We start from the raw sequence: 21,956 nt of genomic DNA, 5'->3' as shown, positions 1-21,956 counted from the left end.
TAGAAAGAGGTATTGCACTTACATTTTATACAAATATTGTATGCAAAGTTAAAGGAAAACCAAGCCGGCCGGCTCTCGGTAACAGCCCATGGTCCGGGACTTCCATGTATCGCGGTGACATCAGCACGTTGCTCCACCCTACATTTTTTGTCACACTTGACGTTGTCCTGGGGCATGTGCAATACCTCTTTCTACTCTTTGTCAAATGAATTTATTTACGGTTTTATGCTATGGGAGCTGTTTATCTCTCTTTTTGGAATACATCTGCTTTTACCTTCCTATATGAGCCATAAACCCCTGTGAAGATGCTGGGATCCCTGCTGTGTGCAAATCAAAGGCCCTGGCTGGGTATCAAGCCACAGGCGTGTACGATCTCCTATAACAAGAGATCTATAGGAGTCAGTAAGCGGCAGTTTGTGTGGAGGTGGAAGACTGATTTCTTTCTCTTATCACAATTCTTGGGTGTTGTACGCTATGGGAGCTGTACAGTGGAGAACAACTATAAACTTTTATGGACTGTTTAATATTCATTATATGATAATTTTTCCACTTTACTGTTTGATCTAAATAAGGTTTTAGTACTTATTTGTTATTATTTTCACAGCGCAACTTGGTATTTAGAAACTATCAACATTCAAGTTTTTCCCCCTTCTAGCTCTTCTTCCTTTTAATAGGAACTATTCTGTGTTTCAGATCAGCAGTAAAGCAGATTAGGGATGAGCTTCACATTCGAGTCGAACCCATGTTCGACTCGAACATCGTCTGTTCGATCGTTCGCCGAATTGCGAACAATATGGGCCGTTCGCGCCAAATTCGTGTGGCGCGTCACGCCCATAATTCACTGCAGCATCGCAGTGCATTGCTGGCTGATGATTGGCCAAGCATGCACTATGACCCGCATGCTTGGCCAATCACAGCGCCGTCAATAGAGAGAGCTGTAGTTGGCCAAAGCCAGGGTGGCTTTGGCCAATTATGGCTCAAGGGGTTTAGAACACGCCCCACACTATATAAGGCTGCCTGCACGGCAGCCCTGTGTAGTGTGTTCTGGCGTGCTTAGAGAGAGAGAGAGAGAGACAGTGTCATTTCATTTGAGTTAGCTAGATTTGGCAGGACAGTCAGTGAGTTAGCTGCATTTACAGTGTATTGTGTATATATATATGCATCCCAGGTGTTGTATGTATATATATATATATATATATATATATATATATATATACACTGTATTCAGTTTAGCTAGTTATCTTCCTACTGACAGGCAGGCTTCTCTTGTTACAGTATTTACAGCTACCTGAAGAAAATTGCTGGTGTTACAGTTAGTGTAGTGCATCCTCCTCACAGTGTTCAGTTAAAGCTGCAAGTTAGTTTAGTGTGACCTCTGCACAGTGTTCAGCTAAAACTACAAGTTAGTGTAGTGCGTTCTCCTCACAGTGTTCAGCTAAAGCTACAAGTTAGTTTAGTGTGACCTCTGCACAGTGTTCAGCTAAAGCTACAAGTTAGGGTAGTGCGTCCTCCTCACAGTGTTCAGCTAAAGCTACAAGTTAGTGTAGTGTGACCTCTGCACAGTATTCAGCTAAAGCTACAAGTTAGTGTAGTGCGTCCTCTGAACAGTGTTCAGCTAAAACTACAAGTTAGTGTAGTGCGACCTCGGCACAGTGTTCAGCTAAAGCTACAAGTTAGTGTAGTGCGACCTCTGCACAGTGTTCATCTAAAGCTACAAGTTAGGGTAGTGCGTCCTCCTCACAGTGTTCAGCTAAAGCTACAAGTTAGTGTAGTGTGTCCTCCTCACAGTGTTCAGCTAAAGCTACAAGTTAGTGTAGTGCGTCCTCTGAACAGTATTCAGCTAAAACTAAAAGTTATTTTTTTGCGAGCTCTGCACAGTGTTCAGCTAAAGCTACCTGTAGAAGGTTGGTGGTGTTTTCCTGATCCTATCACTACCGCAGGCAGCTAAATAAGCTACAAGTTATTTTTTTGCGAGCTCTGCACAGTATTCACCTAAAGTTACCTGTAGAAGGTTGGTGGTGTTTTCCTGATCCTATCACTACTGCAGGCAGCTAAATAAGCTACAAGTTATTTTTTGCGAGCTCTGCACAGTGTTCAGCTAAAACTACAAGTTAGTGTAGTACGAGCTCTGCACAGTGTTCAGCTAAAGCTACCTGTAGAAGGTTGGTGGTGTTTTCCTGATCCTATCACTACTGCAGGCAGCTAAATAAGCTACAAGTTATTTTTTTGCGAGCTCTGCACAGTGTTCAGCTAAAGCTACCTGTAGAAGGTTGGTGGTGTTTTCCTGATCCTATCACTACCGCAGGCAGCTAAATAAGCTACAAGTTATTTTTTTGTGAGCTCTGCACACTGTTCAGCTAAAGCTACCTGTAGAAGGTTGGTGGTGTTTTCCTGATCCTATCACTACCGCAGGCAGCTAAATAAGCTACAAGTTAGTTTTTTGCGAGCTCTGCACAGTGTTCAGCTAAAGCTACCTGTAGAAGGTTGGTGGTGTTCTCATACTACAGACAGGCAGTTGATTTTGCTAGCTGCAGTATCAGTATATATATATATATATATATATATATATATATATATATATATATATATATATCCCAGCTTAGTGCAGCTACAGTCCATTAATATGTCTGGAAGGCCAACAAGGAGAGGCAGACAGTCACAAGCCAATAAAAGAGGGCAAGCAGGCTCTGTAGAAGGTTGGTGGTGTTTTCCTGATGCTATCACTACCACAGGCAGCTACAATATTTACACATTAGTGTAGTACGACCTCTGCGCAGTGTTCAGCTAAAGCTACCTGTAGAAGGTTGGTTTTGTTTTCCTGATCCTATCACTACCGCAGGCAGCTACATTATTTACACGTTAGTGTAGTGCGTCCTCTGCACAGTGTTCAGCTAAAGCTACTTGTAGAAGGTTGGTACTGTTTTCCTGATCGAGTGAATGACCAAGCCATCCTCATCCTCCTCATCCTCTCTCACCCATGCTCAGGGTACTTTGTCTTGCAAAGCAGCTGCCAATGCGGCCTCTTCCCCTGGCTCAATGGCATCAGTGACTCCTTCCCTAGCCCCACCATGTCCTCCTGAGGAGTCCCTTGACCTGTTTGACCACAGTGTTGGGTACATGCTCCAGGAGGATGCCCAGCATTTAGAAGGCTCTGATGATGATACTGAGCTAGATGAAGGCAGTAACGTGAGCACGGACAGAGGGGGTGCCTAAGAAGGACAGCAATCTGGCATTCATGCTCCCCCTGCTGCAGCATACTGCCAGGTTTGCTCCAGTGATGAGGAGGGAGGGGATGATGAGGTCACTGACTCAACGTAGGTGCCTGATAGGAGAGAGGAGGAGGAGGAGGAGGCACATCACCAACAAGGCAGGATGCCCTCCAGGGGCCAGCCTAAGGGCAGCACACTGACTGCATCACACCCCAAAGCTCTGCATGTGCAGGGCGCTGCTGTTTCTGCGCGTTATTCCAAAAGTTCTTTGGTGTAGGCCTTTTTTGAGACGAGTGCATCAGATCGCACTGCTGCTATTTGCAACATATGTCTCAACGTATCTCGCGTGGTCAAAACATCTCCCGCTTGGGCACCACATGCTTGACCAGACATATGTTGACCTGCCATGCAGTTCGTTGGCAAGCGTATCTAAAAGACCCACACCAAAGAACAAAGAGGACCTCTCCTCTCATCTCACCTCCTCTCCTGAGATCTCCAACCCCATTATACCTTCAGTCCTCTCTGAGACCTGCACTGAGAGGAATGAAGGTGTAGAATTAGGTGTGTCACAGCCAAGTACTTGTGGGCAATCTGCTTTTGGTACACTGATGTCAGATTGTACCAGGCAAATTTCCCTGCGCCAGCGGCTACACCGCTGAAAGAAGTTCGCTCCCAGCCATCCACATGCCCAGCGGTTTAATGCTAGCTTGGCAAAATTGCTAGCACTTCAACTGCTGCCTTTTCAGTTGGTAGACTCTGCCCCCTTCTGTGAGTTTGTGGAATGTGCGGTTCCTCAGTGGCAGGTACCCAAATGCCACTTTTTCTCACAGAAGGCGATTCCGGCTCTCTACCGGCATGTGGAAGGCAATGTCTTGGCCTCGCTGGACAGGGCGGTCAGCGGTAAGGTACATATTAACGTTGACTCATGGTCCAGCAGGCATGGACAGGGACGTTACCTAAGTTTCCCCGCACATTGGGTGACTCTGCTGGCAGCTGAGAAGGATGCAGGACAAGGTGCAGTAGTGTTGGAGGTTGTTCCGCCACCACGCCTCCAAAATGCCACTACTAATGATTGTGACACACCTCTCTCCTCCACCCCCTCCTCTTCTTCTTCCTCCATGGCCTCTTCCTGTGCTTTGTCCTCGGAACCAGCGGTGCTCCGTAGCCGTTCAAGGGGCTACGCAAGTATGCAGGCCAAAAGATGCCATGCGGTGCTTGAGCTGGTGTGCTTGGGGGACAGGAGCCACACTGGGGCAGAGGTTCTGTCAGCTCTGCAGGGGTAGGTTCAGAGGTGGTTGACGCCATGCCATCTTAAGGCAGGAATGGTGGTTTGGGACAATGGCACCAACCTCCTCTCTGCCCTCTGACAGGGACAAATGACCCATGTTTGGCTCACGTCCTTAACTTGGTGGTGCAGCGGTTCTTGGGCAGGTACCCAGGGTTACAGGATGTCCTGAGGCAGGCCAGGAAAGTCTGTGTGCATTTCCGCCAGTCATATAATGCCAGTGCTCGGCTGGCAGACCTCCAAAAGGAGTTTAACCTGCCCAAGAACCGCCTAATCTGTGACATGCCCACCAGGTGTAACTCAACGTTGGCCATGCTGCAGCAGCTGCACACACAGCAGAGGGCCATCAATGAGTACCTGTGCGACTATGGCACCAGGACAGGGTCAGGGGAGCTTGTTTTTTTTTCCCCACGCCAGTGGGCCATGATCAGGGATGCATGCAGTGTCCTGTCACCATTTGAGGAGGCCATGAGGATGGTGAGCAGTGACAGTGCATGCATCAGTGACACTGTCCCCCTTGTCCACCTGTTGGAGCACACGCTGCGTGGAATAATGGACAGGGCATTTGAGGCAGAACAGAGGCAGGAAGAGGAGGACTTCCTTAGCTCTCAAGGCCCCCTTTATCCAGACAGTGTTCCTGCGTGCCCGCCGATTACACAGGAAGAGGAGGAGGAGGAGGATTGTGTCAGTATGGAGGTGGAGCCTTGCACTCAGCATCAGCAGCAGTCTTTAAGGGATCAGTCCCAAGAAACATATGGACTTGTACGTGGCTGGGAGGAGGTGGCTGTGGACCATGTCGTCCTTAGTGACTCAGAGGACTCCAGACCGAATGCCTCAGCAAACCTACGCTGCATGGCCTCCCTGATCCTGCAAAGCCTGTGTAAGGATCCTCGTATTCAAGGTATCAAGGAGAAGGACCAATACTGGCTGGCAACCCTCCTTGATCCACGTTACAAGGGTAAGGTTGTGGACCTTATTTTGCCATCGCAGGGGGAGCAGAGGATGAAACATCTAAGGGAGGCCTTGCAGAAAGGTCTGTGCAACGCGTTCCCAAAGACTGGGAGGTTACAAACTCCTGTTTCTGGACAACGTGTTGCTGAGGCTTCGGCCAGTCAAAGAAGGAGCGGTGGAGAAGGTGGCCATCTGACTGATGCGTTCAGACAATTTTTTAGTCCGCAGCCCCAAGGTATGATCAGTTCCAGCAACCATCGCCAGCGTCTGTTTTACATGGTGCAGGAGTACCTAGGGGCAAGATCTGACTTGGACACCTTTCCCACCGAAAATCCTCTGGGTTACTGGGTCTTGAGGATGGATCACTGGCCAGAGCTTGCACAGTATGCAATTGAGCTACTGGCCTGTCCTGCATTCAGCGTTCTTTCGGAACGCACATTCAGTGCTACTGGAGGCTTTGTAACCGATCACAGGGTGCGTCTGTCCACCGACTCGGTCGATCGACTGACGTTCATAAAAATGAATCAGTCTTGGATCACCACCAGCTACCAAGCACCTGATGCTGATATAACCGAATAATTTTTTTTGAAATGTCAGATCCCTTCAAAGACTGCCTATGCTGATGCTGAGTGACTATCCAGAGTAATTATCCTCTTCCTCCTCAATGATCACGCTGATAGCTTGTAAGTACATTTTTGGTTCTGGGCGCCGCCACCAGTGCCGAAGGCCCAATTTTTCAGCCCCTGTTTAACAGGGGCGTGTAATTAAAATTTTTGATGCAATACTTTGCAGCAGGGCTCGTCCCTGCGTTCCAACTAGAGTATCTGTGTGGTGTTGCAGTGTTGTGGCACCAGCACCAGTACCTAAGGCCCAATTTTTCAGCCCCTGTTTAACAGGGGCTTGTAATTACAATTTTTGATGCAATACTTTGCAGCAGGGCTCGTTCCTGCGTTCCAACTAGAGTATCTGTGAGGGGTTGCAGTGTTGCGGCACCAGCACGAGTGCCTAAGGCCCAATTTTTCAGCCCCTGTTTAACAGTGGCATGTAATTACAATTTTTGAGGCAATACTTTGCAGCAGAGCTCGTTCCTGCGTTCCAACTAGAGTATCTGTGAGGGGTTGCAGTGTTGTGGCACCAGCACCAGTGCCTAAGGCCCAATTTTTCAGCCCCTGTTTAACAGGGGCATGTAATTACAATTCTTGATCTAATATTTCACAGCAGGGCTCGTTTCTGCACCCACCAAGAGTAAGTGAGGACTTACAGTGTTGTGGCACTAGCACCACCACCACCACCAAAGGCCCAATTTTTCTGCCCCTGTTCAACAGGGGCATGTAATTACAATTCTTGAGCTAATATTTCACAGCAGGGCCCTGTCAGGGCTTACAGTGTTGTGGCCACAAAAACACCTAAGGCCCAAATTTCTGCTGAGTATATAGGGCAGGCCCCTACTTTCAAACATCCAACTTACAAACGACTCCTACTTGCAAACGGAAGGAGACAACAGGAAGTGAGATGAAATCTACCCCTAGGAAGGGAAATTCTCTCCTGTAAGAGTTAATATGGGAAAAACATTTCTCCTTTCCACAGATGCTTTATCACCAATCCTTGTTTCACAAAAAAACCCCAAATTTTCAAAAAACATTTGTCATTGGGACAAAAAGTGAGGTGAAATCTTCTGAAGAGGAGCACAGACAGCAAAACAAATGTCACAGGGGTGATAACCCTGCCCTATGTTTTCCAAAAAGCTTAAAATAGATTTTTTGGCTGGAGCTAAACACGTTAAAAATGTACCAGTTCAAAATTACAAATAGATTCTACTTAACAACAAACCTACAGTCTTTGTCTTGTTTGTATACTGCTGTTTAGAGTACAGAGCCTGTATACTGCTGTTTCCTTTTTTAATTTGGGTTCGGGGTTCCCCTTAATATCCATACAAGACCCAAAGGGCCTGATAATGGACTGGGGGGTACCCATGCCATTTGTCTCACTGATTTTCACCCATATTGCCAGGACCTGACATTACATTAAAGCCACAAGCAGTTTTAAATGACTTTTTCTCCTTTAAAAATGACATTTTGTGCAGGGACTGTTCTAAGCACGGGAAACACACTCCACTTTACAGGCATACTATAGACACCCTCCAGGTACGATATTTAAAGGAATATTTCACTTTTTTTCTACTTTAAGCATCATTAAAATCCCTGCTCCCGAAAAAATGGCCGTTTTTAAAAGTTTTTTTGCATTGATACATGTCCCCTGGGGCAGGACCCGGGTCCCCAAACCCTTTTTAGGACAATACCAAGCAAATTAGCCTTTAAAATGAGCACTTTTGATTTCAAACATTCGAGTCCCATAGACGTCAATGGGGTTCTAACGTTCGTGCGAATTTTCGGTCCGTTCGCAGGTTCTGGTGCGAACCGATTGGGGGGGTGTTCGGCTCATCCCTAAAGCAGATCTGCAATCTGTGGTTCTATTAGAATGTAGCCTCTCATTCCTTTCTACAGCATGCTTTCTTCTAGGATTGGGGGGAGGTAAAAGTATTGCAGGAAATCACTTGCTGGTATATATAGCACCTGGACTCTGTCCAGTCTATCAATGAAGCTCATTATTTAGCTGTGTTCAGATCAACAACTGTTTTCTGAGCAAGTTCATGCCACTTCCTGCATGCCTTTTTTTTTTTTTTTACCAACTTCAACTTGTATATGCCTATGCATGTATTCCAACTGCCCTGACCTTTTGTTTCTGTTTCTGATTTTGCCTGTTGACTGCATACCAAGCTCTTATTCTATTTCTGTTCAATTGCCATCTACACAGGTGTGTCTGCGAGCCACATGCTGATACACATGCCAGTAAAGTCTATCACTGATTTTGGGGTGCTCTGCTAAAAATCTGGTGTGTGCTTAGATTATGCACCTCTTTTCTTTTAAGGATCCATTCCTCGCACATGTGGATACAAACAGATGGTCTACTATCCCTTTTTTCATGATAATCTGGTCCTATCTATACTTCTGAAAAAAAAAACACTTTATAGATAATCCTCTTTCTCTTATATACTAGGTGGTATTTGTTGTTAAATTCACCATGCCAGTACAGCATCAATTTATTTTTCTTCTTTTTAAGACAATGGCTAAAAACTGTTCCTTTGTATCTATCAAACTCTTTCATGGTGCTACACTATAGCAGTTTCCATCACAGCTGACCTTACAGTCATTCAGTTGTCATTTTGACTGACATTCCATCATCCACATTTAGAATTTTATTGATCTATTGTATTTTTTTTTTTCAAATCAATATTGGATAAGTCTTTGTTATTTGATGGCTTTAAAAAGACAAATCTCTTTATTGACAGTTCACTGTTTCAGGTCTGATTTCAGCCCAAGTTTTTGGCTGAATTTGGACCTGAAATGGGCCAAAAGATGCACAGGACCCCTGTGCAAATTCACACCAGAACTGCAGCGGAGATATGTGAACCAGTTCCACAGAGAGCCAGTCAAAATTTCCTGCTATTGCGAATTGGATGCTGAGAACCTGCATTCTATTTGCAGTAGTGTGAACGCAGCCTCAAACATCAGTGTCCCCTTTTCCCATTATGCTATCAACAGCCTTCACGTTGCCATAGGAGCTTATGGATGTGGATGAGGTCAAATCTAAAAGCAAATGCAGATAACTCCAAGAGAATTTCCTGTAGCCATTCTCACCTCTGTGAGGTCAGTGTCTGAGCTGGTGGCCTTATCTTGTAAGTAACTGATTTTTAATTTTTTTAGAGTTTTTGGAGTAGCACCCATGAATCTGTAAATACAAAATACTGTTTAAAAAAAAAAAAAAATCTCTGCTTCTTAGGGCTGGCCTGACCTAATTTTTTTAATAACGCAGATTTCCTAAATTTAACAGTAGCTACGGCAATATGGCAGTAAGGGGAATAAATAGGTGATGCTATCGTGCACAGCTGCACCGACCAAATATGTGATGACACGCTGAAAACCAGCAAGGACAGCTTTGTCTGGGTCAGCAATAAGTGTCTGCTGATAAACCACACTGTGAAAGGGCAGCCAGCCTATGCTCTCTGCAGATATGCATACAATGCATGGGATCTAGCCATCAAAAAGTGAGGAAAAGTGTTTCTTAATACAAATCCTCAGAGTGGGCCATTTAGGGGCCACTCTTTGAAGTTGGCAGTAGATCCCCCAGATTTCTCCTCTTGTATTGGGAAGTGGTGAAATGTCCTCTTTAAAGCCTCCTTAACAATTTCTTCTTCTATGGCCAAACTATCTTCTGTACTGGCAGAGAGGTATTGAGCTGCATGAAAAGTCAATGAACTATGAGGGCACTCATTAGCTGTAACATGTTCAGAAGGTGACATTAGCCTTTAGGTGAATACCTTAACAACTTCCTTACCAGTCCAAATCTGACACTTTTCACATACATGTAGAGGCCCAATAGAATAAAATGATGAGTGTTGCAATTTTTTATGTTGCATGATATTTGTGCATCGGTTTTTCAAGCACAATCTTTTTTTTTAAAATACACTTTAATTAACTTTATTGCACACAAACACAATATTATAATCAATTATGTTACCCTGAGTAAATGGATACCCAACATGTCATACTTTAAAACTGCATACGTCTGTGGAATGGTGCCAAACTATGGTAATTCTCCATAGGTGACACTTTAATTGCCTTTGCATTTTACAAGTTTAGAGTTACACACGGGGTCTGGCACTAGAATTATTGCTTTTGCTCTGACATTTGCAACAATACTTCACAAGTAGGGATGAGCCGAACACCCCCCTGTTCGGTTCGCACCAGAACATGTGAACAGGAAAAAGTTCGCTCGAACACGCGAACACCGTTAAAGTCTATGGGACACGAACATGAATAATCAAAAGTGCTAATTTTAAAGGCTTATATGCAAGTTATTGTCATAAAAAGTGTTTGAGGACCCAGGTCCTGCCCCAGGGGACATGGATCAATGCAAAAAAGTTTTAAAAACGTCCGTTTTTTCAGGAGCAGTGATTTTAATAATGCTTAAAGTCAAACAAAAAAATTGTAATATCCCTTTAAATTTCGTACCTGGGGGGTGTCTATAGTATGCCTGTAAAGGGGCGCATGTTTCCCGTGTTTAGAACAGTCTGACAGCAAAATGACATTTGGAAGGAAAAAACCCATTTAAAACTACCCGCGGCTATTGCATTGCCGACAATACACATAGAAGTTCATTAATAAAAAACAGCATGGGAATTCCCCACAGGGAAACCCCGAACCAAAATTAAAAAAAAAAAATGACGTGGGAGTCCCCCTAAATTCCATACCAGGCCCTTCAGGTCTAGTATGGATATTAAGGGGAACCCCGGCCAAAATTAAAAAAAAAAATGACGTGGGGTTCCCCCTAAATTCCATACCAGACCCTTCAGGTCTGGTATGGATTTTAAGGGGAACCCCGCGCCAAAAAAAAAAAAAAAAACGGCGTGGGGTCCCCCCAAAAATCCATACCAGACCCTTATCCGAGCATACAACCTGGCAGGCCGCAGGAAAAGAGGGGGGACGAGAGTGTGGCCCCCCTCCTGAACCGTACCAGGCCACATGCCCTCAACATTGGGAGGGTGCTTTGGGGTAGCCCCCCAAAACACCTTGTCCCCATGTTGATGAGGACAAGGGCCTCATCCCCACAACCCTGGCCGGTGGTTGTGGGGGTCTGCGGGCGGGGGGCTTATCGGAATCTGGAAGCCCCCTTTAACAAGGGGACCCCCAGATCCCGGCCCCCCTGTGTGAAATGGTAAGGGGGTACTTACCCCTACCATTTCACTAAAAAACTGTCAAAAATGTTAAAAATGACAAGAGACAGTTTTTGACAATTCCTTTATTTAAATGCTTCTTCTTTCTTCTATCTTCCTTCATCTTCTTCTTCTTCTGCTTCTTCTGGCTCTTCTGGTTCTTCCTCCGGCGTTCTCGTCCAGCATCTCCTCTGCGGCGTCTTCTATCTTCTTCTCCTCGGGCCGCTCCGCACCCATGGCATGGGGGGAGGCTCCCGGTCTTCTCTTCATCTTCTTCATCCTCTTCTCTTCTTCCTTCTTCTCTTCTTCTCTTTTCTTCTCATTTTTTTTTTTAATTTTGGTTTGGGGTTTCCCTGTGGGGAATTCCCATGCCATTTTTATCAATGAACTTCCATGTGTATTGTCGGCAATGCAATAGCCGCAGGTAGTTTTAAATGGGTTTTTTCCTTCCAAATGTCATTTTGCTGTCAGACTGTTCTAAACACGGGAAACATGCGCCCCTTTACGGGCATACTATAGACACCCCCAGCTACTAAATTTAAAGGGATATTATATTTTTATTGTTTGACTTTAAGCATTATTAAAATCACTGCTCCTGAAAAAATGGCCGTTTTTAAAACTTTTTTTTGCATTGATCCATGTCCCCTGGGGCAGGACCCGGGTCCCCAAATACTTTTTATGACAATAACTTGCATATAAGCCTTTAAATTTAGCACTTTTGATTTCTCCCATAGACTTTTAAAGGGTGTTCTGCGGCATTCGAATTTGCCGCGAACACCCCAAATCGCTGTTCTGCGAACTTGCGAACAGCTAATGTTCGAGTCGAACATGAGTTCGACTCGAACTCGAAGCTCATCCCTATTCACAAGTGTGGTGTGATCATCATTTGCATATTCGTGCAGGACTTACATATGAGTTTGCATTTGCGTATAAGCAGGGGGGCACTTAAAATTGTTTTATTTTGTTATTATTTATCTTATCTAAAGTTTTTTTTTGTATTAACTTTATTGCTATCACACCATGTGACAGCATGGATCATGACAGGTCCTCTTAATGGAGAGATCTGGGGTCCATTGGACCCCAAATATCTCCTCTGGCCTCTAATGTATTCAATCAAACACAGATTCCTAATGGCCAGGTAAACAAAGAGCTGAAGCCGGAAATGACAAAGTCCTTGTGGCTTCCAGTTTACGGGGTCACAGAGGGAGGAACATCAGTACCACTCTCTCTGTGTAGTGCAGTCATCCTCGCCAGTCACAGCACTCCCGGGCCTAGCGATTGAACCCGGGAAAGGTGGCAGCGGCAGGAGTGGGGGGGTACCCCCTTCCGCTGCTCACAGAAGTGACTCAACGCTGCTCTAGTGACAGTGCTCCTTTTTTTTAGGTCTCATTCAAACATTTGCAATGATCTTTGAGTAGCAATCCACATTTTTTCACTTCTCCAGTGTGTAGTACAGTTCTGGGCACTGTACTGCACACTCCCTCTCCTCTTACAGCTGATCACTGTGAGAGAAACTTTGAAAGCTACAGAATTGCAGCCTTTGTTTACACGTGTAATCACAACAATCACATGGTCCTGTACCAATTTCATTGGTCCTGTGCCCTAATTTGGCTTTGGCCAATTATGGCTCAGGGGGTTTAGTACACGCCCCACACTATATAAGGCCGCCAGCACGGTGGCCCTGTGTAGTGTGTTCCAGCGTTGAGAGACAGAGAGACTGTATTCAGTTTAGCTAGATCCGTTCCTGTTATTATCTTCCTACTGACAGGCAGGCTTGTGTTGTTACAGTATTTACAGCTACCTGAAGAAAATTGCTGGTGTTCTTCTATTCCTATTAGTACCACAGTCAGGCAGCTAGACTATTTACAGTTAGTGTAGTACGTCCTTCTCACAGTGTTCAGCTAAAGCTACAAGTTAGTTTAGTGTGACCTCTGCACAGTGTTCAGCTAAAGCTACAAGTTAGTATAGTGTGACATCTGCACAGTGTTCAGCTAAAGCTATAAGTTAGTGTAGTGCATCCTCTGAACAGTGTTCAGCTAAAACTACAAGTTAGTGTAGTGCACAGTGTTCAGCTAAAGCTAGAAGTTAGTGTAGTGCGTCCTCCTCACAGTGTTCAGCTAAAGCTAGAAGTTAGTGTAGTGCGTCCTCCTCACAGTGTTCAGCTAAAGCTACAAGTTAGTGTAGTGCGACCTCTGCAGTGTTCAGCTAAAGCTACAAGTTAGTGTAGTGCGTCCTCTGAACAGTGTTCAGCTAAAGCTACAAGTTAGTGTAGTGCGTCCGCCTCACAGTGTTCAGCTAAAGCTACAAGTTAGTTTAGTGTGACCTCTGCACAGTGTTCAGCTAAAGCTACAAGTTAGTGTAGTGCGTCCTCCTCACAGTGTTCAGCCAAAGCTACAAGTTAGTTTAGTGTGACCTCTGCACAGTGTTCAGCTAAAGCTACAAGTTAGTGTAGTGCGACCTCTGCACAGTGTTCAGCTAAAGCTACAAGTTAGTGTAGTGCGTCCTCTGAACAGTGTTTAGCTAAAGCTACAAGTTAGTGTAGTGCACAGTGCTCAGCTAAAGCTACAAGTTAGTGTAGTGCGTCCTCCTCACAGTGTTCAGCTAAAGCTACAAGTTAGTGTAGTGTGTCCTCTTCACAGTGTTTAGCTAAAGCTACAAGTTAGTGTAGTGCGACCTCTGCACAGTGTTCAGCTAAAGCTACAAGTTAGTGTAGTGCACAGTGTTCAGCTAAAGCTACAAGTTAGTGTAGTGTGTCCTCCTCACAGTGTTCAGCTAAAGCTACAAGTTAGTTTAGTGCAGCCTCTGCACAGTTTCAGCTAAAGCTACAAGTTAGTGTAGTGCGTCCTCCTCACAGTGTTCAGCTAAAGCTACAAGTTAGTTTAGTGTGACCTCTGCACAGTGTTCAGCTAAAGCTACAAGTTAGTGTAGTGCGACCTCTGCACAGTGTTCAGCTAAAGCTACAAGTTAGTGTAGTGCGTCCTCTGAACAGTGTTTAGCTAAAGCTACAAGTTAGTGTAGTGCACAGTGCTCAGCTAAAGCTAGAAGTTAGTGTAGTGCGTCCTCCTCACAGTGTTCAGCTAAAGCTACAAGTTAGTGTAGTGTGTCCTCCTCACAGTGTTCAGCTAAAGCTACAAGTTGGTGTAGTGCGTCCTCCTCACAGTGTTCAGCTAAAGCTACAAGTTAGTGTAGTGCGACCTCTGCACAGTGTTCAACTGAAGCTACAAGTTAGTGTAGTGCGTCCTCCTCACAGTGTTCAGCTAAAGCTACAAGTTATTTTTTTGTGAGCTCTGCACAGTGTTCAGCTAAAGCTACCTGTAGAAGGTTGGTGGTGTTTTCCTGATCCTATCACTACCGCAGGCAACTACATTATTTACACGTTAGGGTAGTGCATCCTCTGCACAGTGTTCAGCTAAAGGGACCTGTAGAAGGTTGGTGGTGTTTTCCTGATCCTATCACTACCACAGGCAGCTACATTATTTTAACGTTAGTGTAGTGCGTCCTCTGCAAAGTGTTCAGCTAAAGCTATCTGTAGAAGTTTGGTGGTGTTTTCCTGATCCTATCACTACCGCAGGCAGCTACATTATTTACACGTTAGTGTAGGGCGACTTCTGCACAGTGTTCAGCTAAAGCTACCTGTAGAAGGTTGGTGGTGTTTTCCTGATCCTATCACTATTGCAGGCAGCTACATTATTTACACGTTAGTCTAGTGTGACCTCTGCACAGTGTTCAGCTAAAGCTACCTGTAGAAGGTTGGTGGTGTTTTCCTGATCCTATCACTACCACAGGCAGCTACATTATTTTAACATTGGTGTAGTGCGTCCTCTGCACAGTGGTCAGCTAAAGCTACAAGTTAGTGTATTGTGACCTCTGCACAGTGTTCATCTAAAGCTACCTGTAGAAGATTGGTGGTGTTCTCATACTATAGGCAGGTAGTTGATTTTGCTAGCTACAGTATCAGTATATATATATATATATATATATATATATATATATATATATATATATATATATATATATATATCCCAGCTTAGTGCAGCTACATCTCACTGCAGGCCAATAGTATGTCTGGAAGGCCAACAAGGAGAGGCAGACAGTCACAAGCCAATAAAAGAGGGCAAGCAGGCTCTGTGTCTAGAGGCAACAGTGCTGGTCGTAGAGACGGTGCATTCTCATCAGCATGTGGCCGTGTGACATGCTTGGCCTTTTTTTCGGCAGCTGGACATGTTGAGCCGCAACATGTGGAAGACTTGGTCGAGTGGATGACCAAGCCATCCTCATCCTCCTCATCCTCTCTCACCCAGGCTCAGGGTACTTTGTCTGGCAAAGCAGCTGCCAACGTGGCCTCTTCCCTCGGCTCAATGGCATCAGTGACTCCTTCCCTAGCCCCACCATGTCCTCCTGAACTGTTTGACCACAGTGTTGGGTACATGCTCCAGGAGGATGCCCAGCGTTTAGAAGGCTCTGATGATGATACTGAGCTAGATGAAGGCAGTAACATGAGCATGGACAGAGGGTGTGCCCAAGAAGGACAGCAATCTGGCAGTCATGCTCCCCCTGCTGCAGCATACTGCCAGGTTTCAAAGGAAATGTGGTGTTGTCCCTCGCGCTATGTTGAGTACAAGGAATATGTCAATACCAAAATAAAATAACTTGGTGTTGAAAAATAGTGAAAAAATGTAGATAGTGATGATTATATTTAACATTACTACACCATTGAAGGCCTTTTTCTCTCCCTTCCCCGTATATTCCACCGGATCGGTGGAGCCCAGGTGGGCAACCCCTCCTTTATTTTGATAGGTATCTGTATACCAGGAGGATGATCTAGCCATCAAAGAAGTCCCACATGAACAACTGATAAGCTACACCATACAACATCTACCAAAGAACCTGTTTGATGCCTATATTTGCTTTTCTTAAGGTGAGAGTTTAGAGAGCCCGGCTTCACCGGATCCCTCCATATTAAGAACATCACCATCATTCCCTCTCATATTTGATCCCAGTGGATGTGACACATTATTATTAACTTTTCCTTTGTTTTGATTTATGAAGAGATAATCTATGCACATCAGCACATTTGGATTATTTTGTTCTCACTGTGTGTACATATTCACTGACTACACCTATATATTTTTACAGCTATTATAGCTGCACGCGCAAGATCACATTAATGTTAGTTTATGTATTTATATGTGATAGATTTTAAGCGTGAAATACCTTTATTTTATCATACTGCCAGGTTTGCTCCAGTGATGAGAAGGGAGGGGATGATGAGGTCTCAACGTGGGTGCCTGATAGGAGACAGGAGGAGGAGGAGGCACATCACCAACGAGGCAGGATGCCCTCCAGGGGCCAGCCTAAGGGCATCACACTGACTGCATCACACCGCAAAGCTCTGCATGTGCAGGGCGCTGCTGTCTCTGCACGTTATTCCAAAAGTTCTTTGGTGTGGGCATTTTTTGAGACAATGGCATCAGATTGCACGGCTGCTATTTGCAACATATGTCTCAAGCGTATCTCGTGTGGCCAAAGCATCTCCCACTTGGGCACCACATGCTTTACCAGACATATGTTGACCTGCCATGCAGTTCGTTGGCAAACGTATCTAAAAGACCCACACCAAAGAACAAAGAGGACCTCTACTTGCTCCTCATCAGCTGAGATCTCCAACCCCATTATACCTTCAGTCCTCTCTGAGACCTGCACTGAGAGGAATGAAGGTGTAGAATTAGGTGTGTCACAGCCAAGTACTTGTGGGCAATCTGCTTTCAGTACACCAACGTCAAATTGTACCAGACAAATTTCCCTGCCCCAGCTGCTGCACTGCCGAAAGAAGTTTGCTCCCAGCCATCCACATGCCCAGCGTTTGAATGCTAGCTTGGCAAAATTGCTAGCACTTCAACTGCTACCTTTTCAGTTGGTAGACTCTGCCCCCTTCCGTGAGTTTGTGGAATGTGCTGTTCCTCAGTGGCAGGTACCCAAAAGCCACTTTTTCTCACGGAAGGCAATTCCAGCTCTCTACCTGCATGTGGACCGCTGGACAGGGCGGTCAGCGGCAAGGTGCATATTACCGCTGAAGTCCAGCAGGCATGGACAGGGACATTACCTAAGTTTCACGGCACATTGGGTGACTCTGCTGGCAGCTGGGATGGATGCAGGACAAGGTACAGTAGTGTTGGAGGTTGTTCCACCACCACACCTCCAAAATGCCACTACTAATGATTCTGACACACCTCTCTCCTCCACCCCCTCCTCTTCTTCTTCCTCCATGGCCTCTTCCTGTGCTTTGTCCTCGGAATCAGTGGTGCTCCGTAGGCGTTCAAGGGGCTACTCAAGTATGCAGGCCAAACGATGCCATGCGGTGCTTTAGCTGGTGTGCTTGGGGGACAGGAGCCACACTGGGGCAGAGGTTCTGTCATCTCTGCAGGGGCAGGTTCAGAGGTGGTTGATGCCACGCTAACTTAAGGCAGGAATGGTGGTTTGCGACAATGGCACCAACCTCCTCTCCACCCTCCAACAGGGACAAATGACCCATGTGCCCTGTTTGGCTCATGTCCTTAACTTGGTGGTGCAGTGGTTCTTGGGCAGGTACCCGGGCTTACAGGATGTCCTGAGGCAGGCCAGGAAAGTCTGTGTGCATTTCCGCCGGTCATATAATGCCAGTGCTCGGCTGGCAGACCTCCAAAAGGATTTTAACCTGCCCAAGAACTGCCTAATCTGTGACATGCCCACCAGGTGGAACTTAACGTTGGCCATGCTGCAGCAGCTGCACACGCAGCAGAGGGCCATCAATGAGTACCTGTGCGACTATAGCACCAGGACAGGGTCAGGGGAGCTTGTTTTTTTTTCCCCATGCCAGTGGGCCATGATCAGGGATGCATGCAGTGTCCCGTCACCATTTGAGGAGGCCACGAGGATGGTGAGCAGTGACAGTGCATGCATCAGTGACACTGTCCCCCTTGTCCACCTGTTGGAGCACACGCTGCATGGAATAATGGACAGGGCACTTGAGGCAGAACAGAGGCAGGAAGAGGAGGACTTCCTTAGCTCTCAAGGCTCCCTTTATCCAGACAGTGTTCCTGCATGCCCGCCGATCACACAGGAAGAGGAGGAGGAGGATTGTGTCAGTATGGAGGTGGAACCTGGCACTCAGCATCAGCAGCAGTCTTTAAGGGATCATTTACAGTCCCAAGAAACACATGGACTTGTACGTGGCTGGGAGGAGGTGGATGCGGATCATGTCGTCCTTAGTGACCCAGAGGACTCCGGACCGAATGCCTCAGCAAACCTACGCTGCATGGCCTCCTTGATCCTGCAAAGCCTGCGGAAGGATCCTCGTATTTGAGGTATCAAGGAGTGGGATCATTACTGGCTGGCAACCCTCCTTGATCCACGTTACAAGGGTAAGGTTGCGGACCTTATCTTACCATAGCAGAGGGAGCAGAGGAAGAAAGATCTTCAGGAGGCCTTGCAGAAAGGTCTGTGCAACACGTTCCCAGAGACTGGGAGGTTACAAACTCCTGTTTCTGGACAACGTGTTGCTGAGGCTTTGGTCAGTCAAAGAAGGAGCAGTGGAGAAGGTGGCCATCTGATCGATGCGTTCAGACAATTTTTTAGTCCGCAGCCCCAAGGTATGATCAGTTCCAGCAACCATCGCCAGCGTCTGTTTTACATGGTGCAGGAATACCTAGGGGCAAGATCTGACTTGGACACCTTTCCCACCGAAAATCCTCTGGGTTACTGGGTCTTGAGGATGAATCACTGGCCAGAGCTTGCACAGTATGCAATTGAGCTACTGTCCTGTCCTGCATCCAGTGTTCTTTCGGAACGCACATTCAGTGCTGCTGGAGGCTTTGTAACCGATCACAGGGTGCATCTGTCTACTGACTCGGTCGATCGACTGACCTTCATAAAAATGAATCATCACCAGTTACCAAGCACCTGATGTTGATGTAACCGAATAAATTTTTTTGAAATGTCAGATCCCTTCAAAGACTGCCTATGCTGATGCTGAGTGACTATCCTGTTATACTGAGTAATTATCCTCTTCCTCCTCAATGATCATGATGATAACTTGTAAGTACATTTTTGGTTCTGGGCGCCACCAGTCCCGCCACCAGTGCCTAAGGCCCAATTTTTCAGCCCCTGTTTAACAGGGGCGTGTCATTACAATTTTTGATGCAATCTTTGCAGCAGGGCTAGTTCCTGCGCTCCAACTACAGTATCTGTGAGGGGTTGCAGTGTTGTGGCACCAGCACCAGTGCCTAAGGCCCAATTTTTCAGCCCCTGTTTAACAGGGGCGTGTAATTACAATTTTTGATGCAATTCTTTGCAGCAGAGCTAGTTCCTGTACTCCAACTAGAGTATCTGTGAGGGGTTGCAGTGTCGTGGCACCTGCACCAGTGCCTAAGGCTCAATTTTTCAGCCCCTGTTCAACAGGGACATGTAATTAGAATTCTTGATCTAATATTTCACAGCAGGGCCCGTTTCTACGCCCACCAAGAGTATCTGTGAGGACTTACAGTGTTGTGGCACCAGCACCACCACCACCACCAAAGGCCCAATTTTTCTGCCCCTGTTCAACAGGGGCATGTAATTACAATTCTTGAGCTAATATTTCACAGCAGGGCCCTTTGAGGGCTTACAGTGTTGTGGCCACAACAACACCTAAGGCCCAAATTTCTGCTGAGTATATAGGGCAGGCCCCCACTTTCAAATATCCAACTTACAAACGACTCCTACTTGCAAACGGAAGGAGACAACAGGAAGTGAGATGAAATCTACCCCTAGGAAGGGAAATTCTCTCCTGTAAGAGTTAATATGGGAAAAAACTTTTCTCCTATCCACTGATGATTTATCACCAATCCTTGTTTCACAAAAAAAACAAATTTTCAAAAAACATTTGTCATTGGGACAAAAAGTGAGGTGAAATCTTCTGAAAAGGAGCACAGACAGCAAAACAAATGTCACAGGGGTGATAACACTTCCCTATGTTTTCCAAAAAGCTTAAAATAGATTTTTTGACTGGAGCTAAACACGTTAAAATGTACCAGTTCAAAATCACAAACAGATTCTACTTAACAAACCTACAGTCCCTGTCTTGTTTGCACCACCTGTATACTGCTGTTCAGATTATATAGGGCCTGGGGGCCCCACACCTTTCCTTTTTTAATTTGGGTGTGGGGTTCCCCTTAATATCCATACAAGACCCAAAGGGCCTGGTAATGGACTTGGGGGTACCCATGCCGTTTGTCTCACTGATTACCATCCATATTGCCAGGACCTGACATTACATTAAAGCCGCAAGCAGTTTTAAATGACTTTTTTTCCTTTAAAAATGACATTTTGTGCAGGGACTGTTCTAAGCACGGGACACACGCGCCACTTTACAGGCATACTATAGACACCCCCCAGGTACGATATTTAAAGGAATATTTAACTTTTTTTTTTTTTTTACTTTAAGCATCTTTAAAATCACTGCTCCCGAAAAAACAGCCGTTTTTAAAAGTTTTCTTTGCATTGATACATGACCCCTGGGGCAGGACCCGGGTCCCCAAACCCTTTTTAGGACAATACCATGCAAATGAGCACTTTTGATTTGAAACGTTCAAGTCCCATAGACGTCAATGGGATTCTAATGTTTGTGCGAATTTTCGATCCGTTCACAGGTTCTGGTGCGAACCGACCTGGGGGGTGTTCAGCTCATTCCTAATCCCAGGTGTTTTGTATATATATATATATATATATATATATATATATATTTATATATATATATATACACTGTATTCAGTTTAGCTAGGTCCATTCCTGTTATTCTCTTTCTAATATACTGACAGGCAGGCGGGTGTTTTTACATTATTTACAGTTAGTGTATTGTATACCCTGCACAGTTGCACCTATGGCTACCTGAAGACAAGTGCTGGTGTTCTTCTTCTTATCCTATTAATACCACAGGCAGGCAGCTTGAAGTATTTACAGTTAGTGTGCTGTGTACCCTGCACAGTTGCACCTATAGCTACCTGAAGACAAGTGCTGGTGTTCTTATTCTGATCCTATTAATACCATAGGAAGGCATGTTGAAGTATTTACAATTAGTGTACTTAGTACCCTGCACAGTTGCACCTATAGCTACCTGAAGACAAGTGCTGTTCTTCTTCCGATCCTATTAATACCACAGGCAGGCAGCTTGAAGTATTTACAGTTAGTGTGCTGTATACCCTGCACAGTTGCACCTATGGCTACCTGAAGACAAGTGCTGGTGTTCTTCTTCTGATCCTATTAATACCACAGGCAGGCAGCTTGAAGTATTTACAGTTAGTGTACTGTGTACCCTGCACAGTTGCAACTATAGCTACCTGAAGACAAGTGCTGTTCTTCTTCTGATCCTATTAATACCACAGGCAGGCAGCTTTAAGTATTTACAGTTATGCCCTGTACACACGGTTGGATTTCCGATGGAAAATGTGCGATCAGAGCTTGTTGTCGGAAATTCCGACAGTGTTTGGGCTCCATCGAATTTTCCGACACACAAAGTTTGAGAGCAGGCTATAAAATTTTCCGACAACAAAATCCGATCGCGTCAATTCCGACCATGTGTGAACAATTCCGACGCACAAAGTGCCACGCATGCGCAGAAGAAATTCCGAGACGGAACTGCTCGGTCAGGTAAAATTAGCGTTCGGAATGGATTTAGCACTTTCGTCACGCTGCAATGTTTTAAATTGTTTAATGCAGCACACTC

This window comes from Aquarana catesbeiana, linkage group LG02, assembly GCF_042186555.1.
Source record: "Aquarana catesbeiana isolate 2022-GZ linkage group LG02, ASM4218655v1, whole genome shotgun sequence".
Lineage (NCBI taxonomy): Eukaryota > Metazoa > Chordata > Amphibia > Anura > Ranidae > Aquarana > Aquarana catesbeiana.
This window is presented reverse-complemented; position numbering follows the sequence as displayed.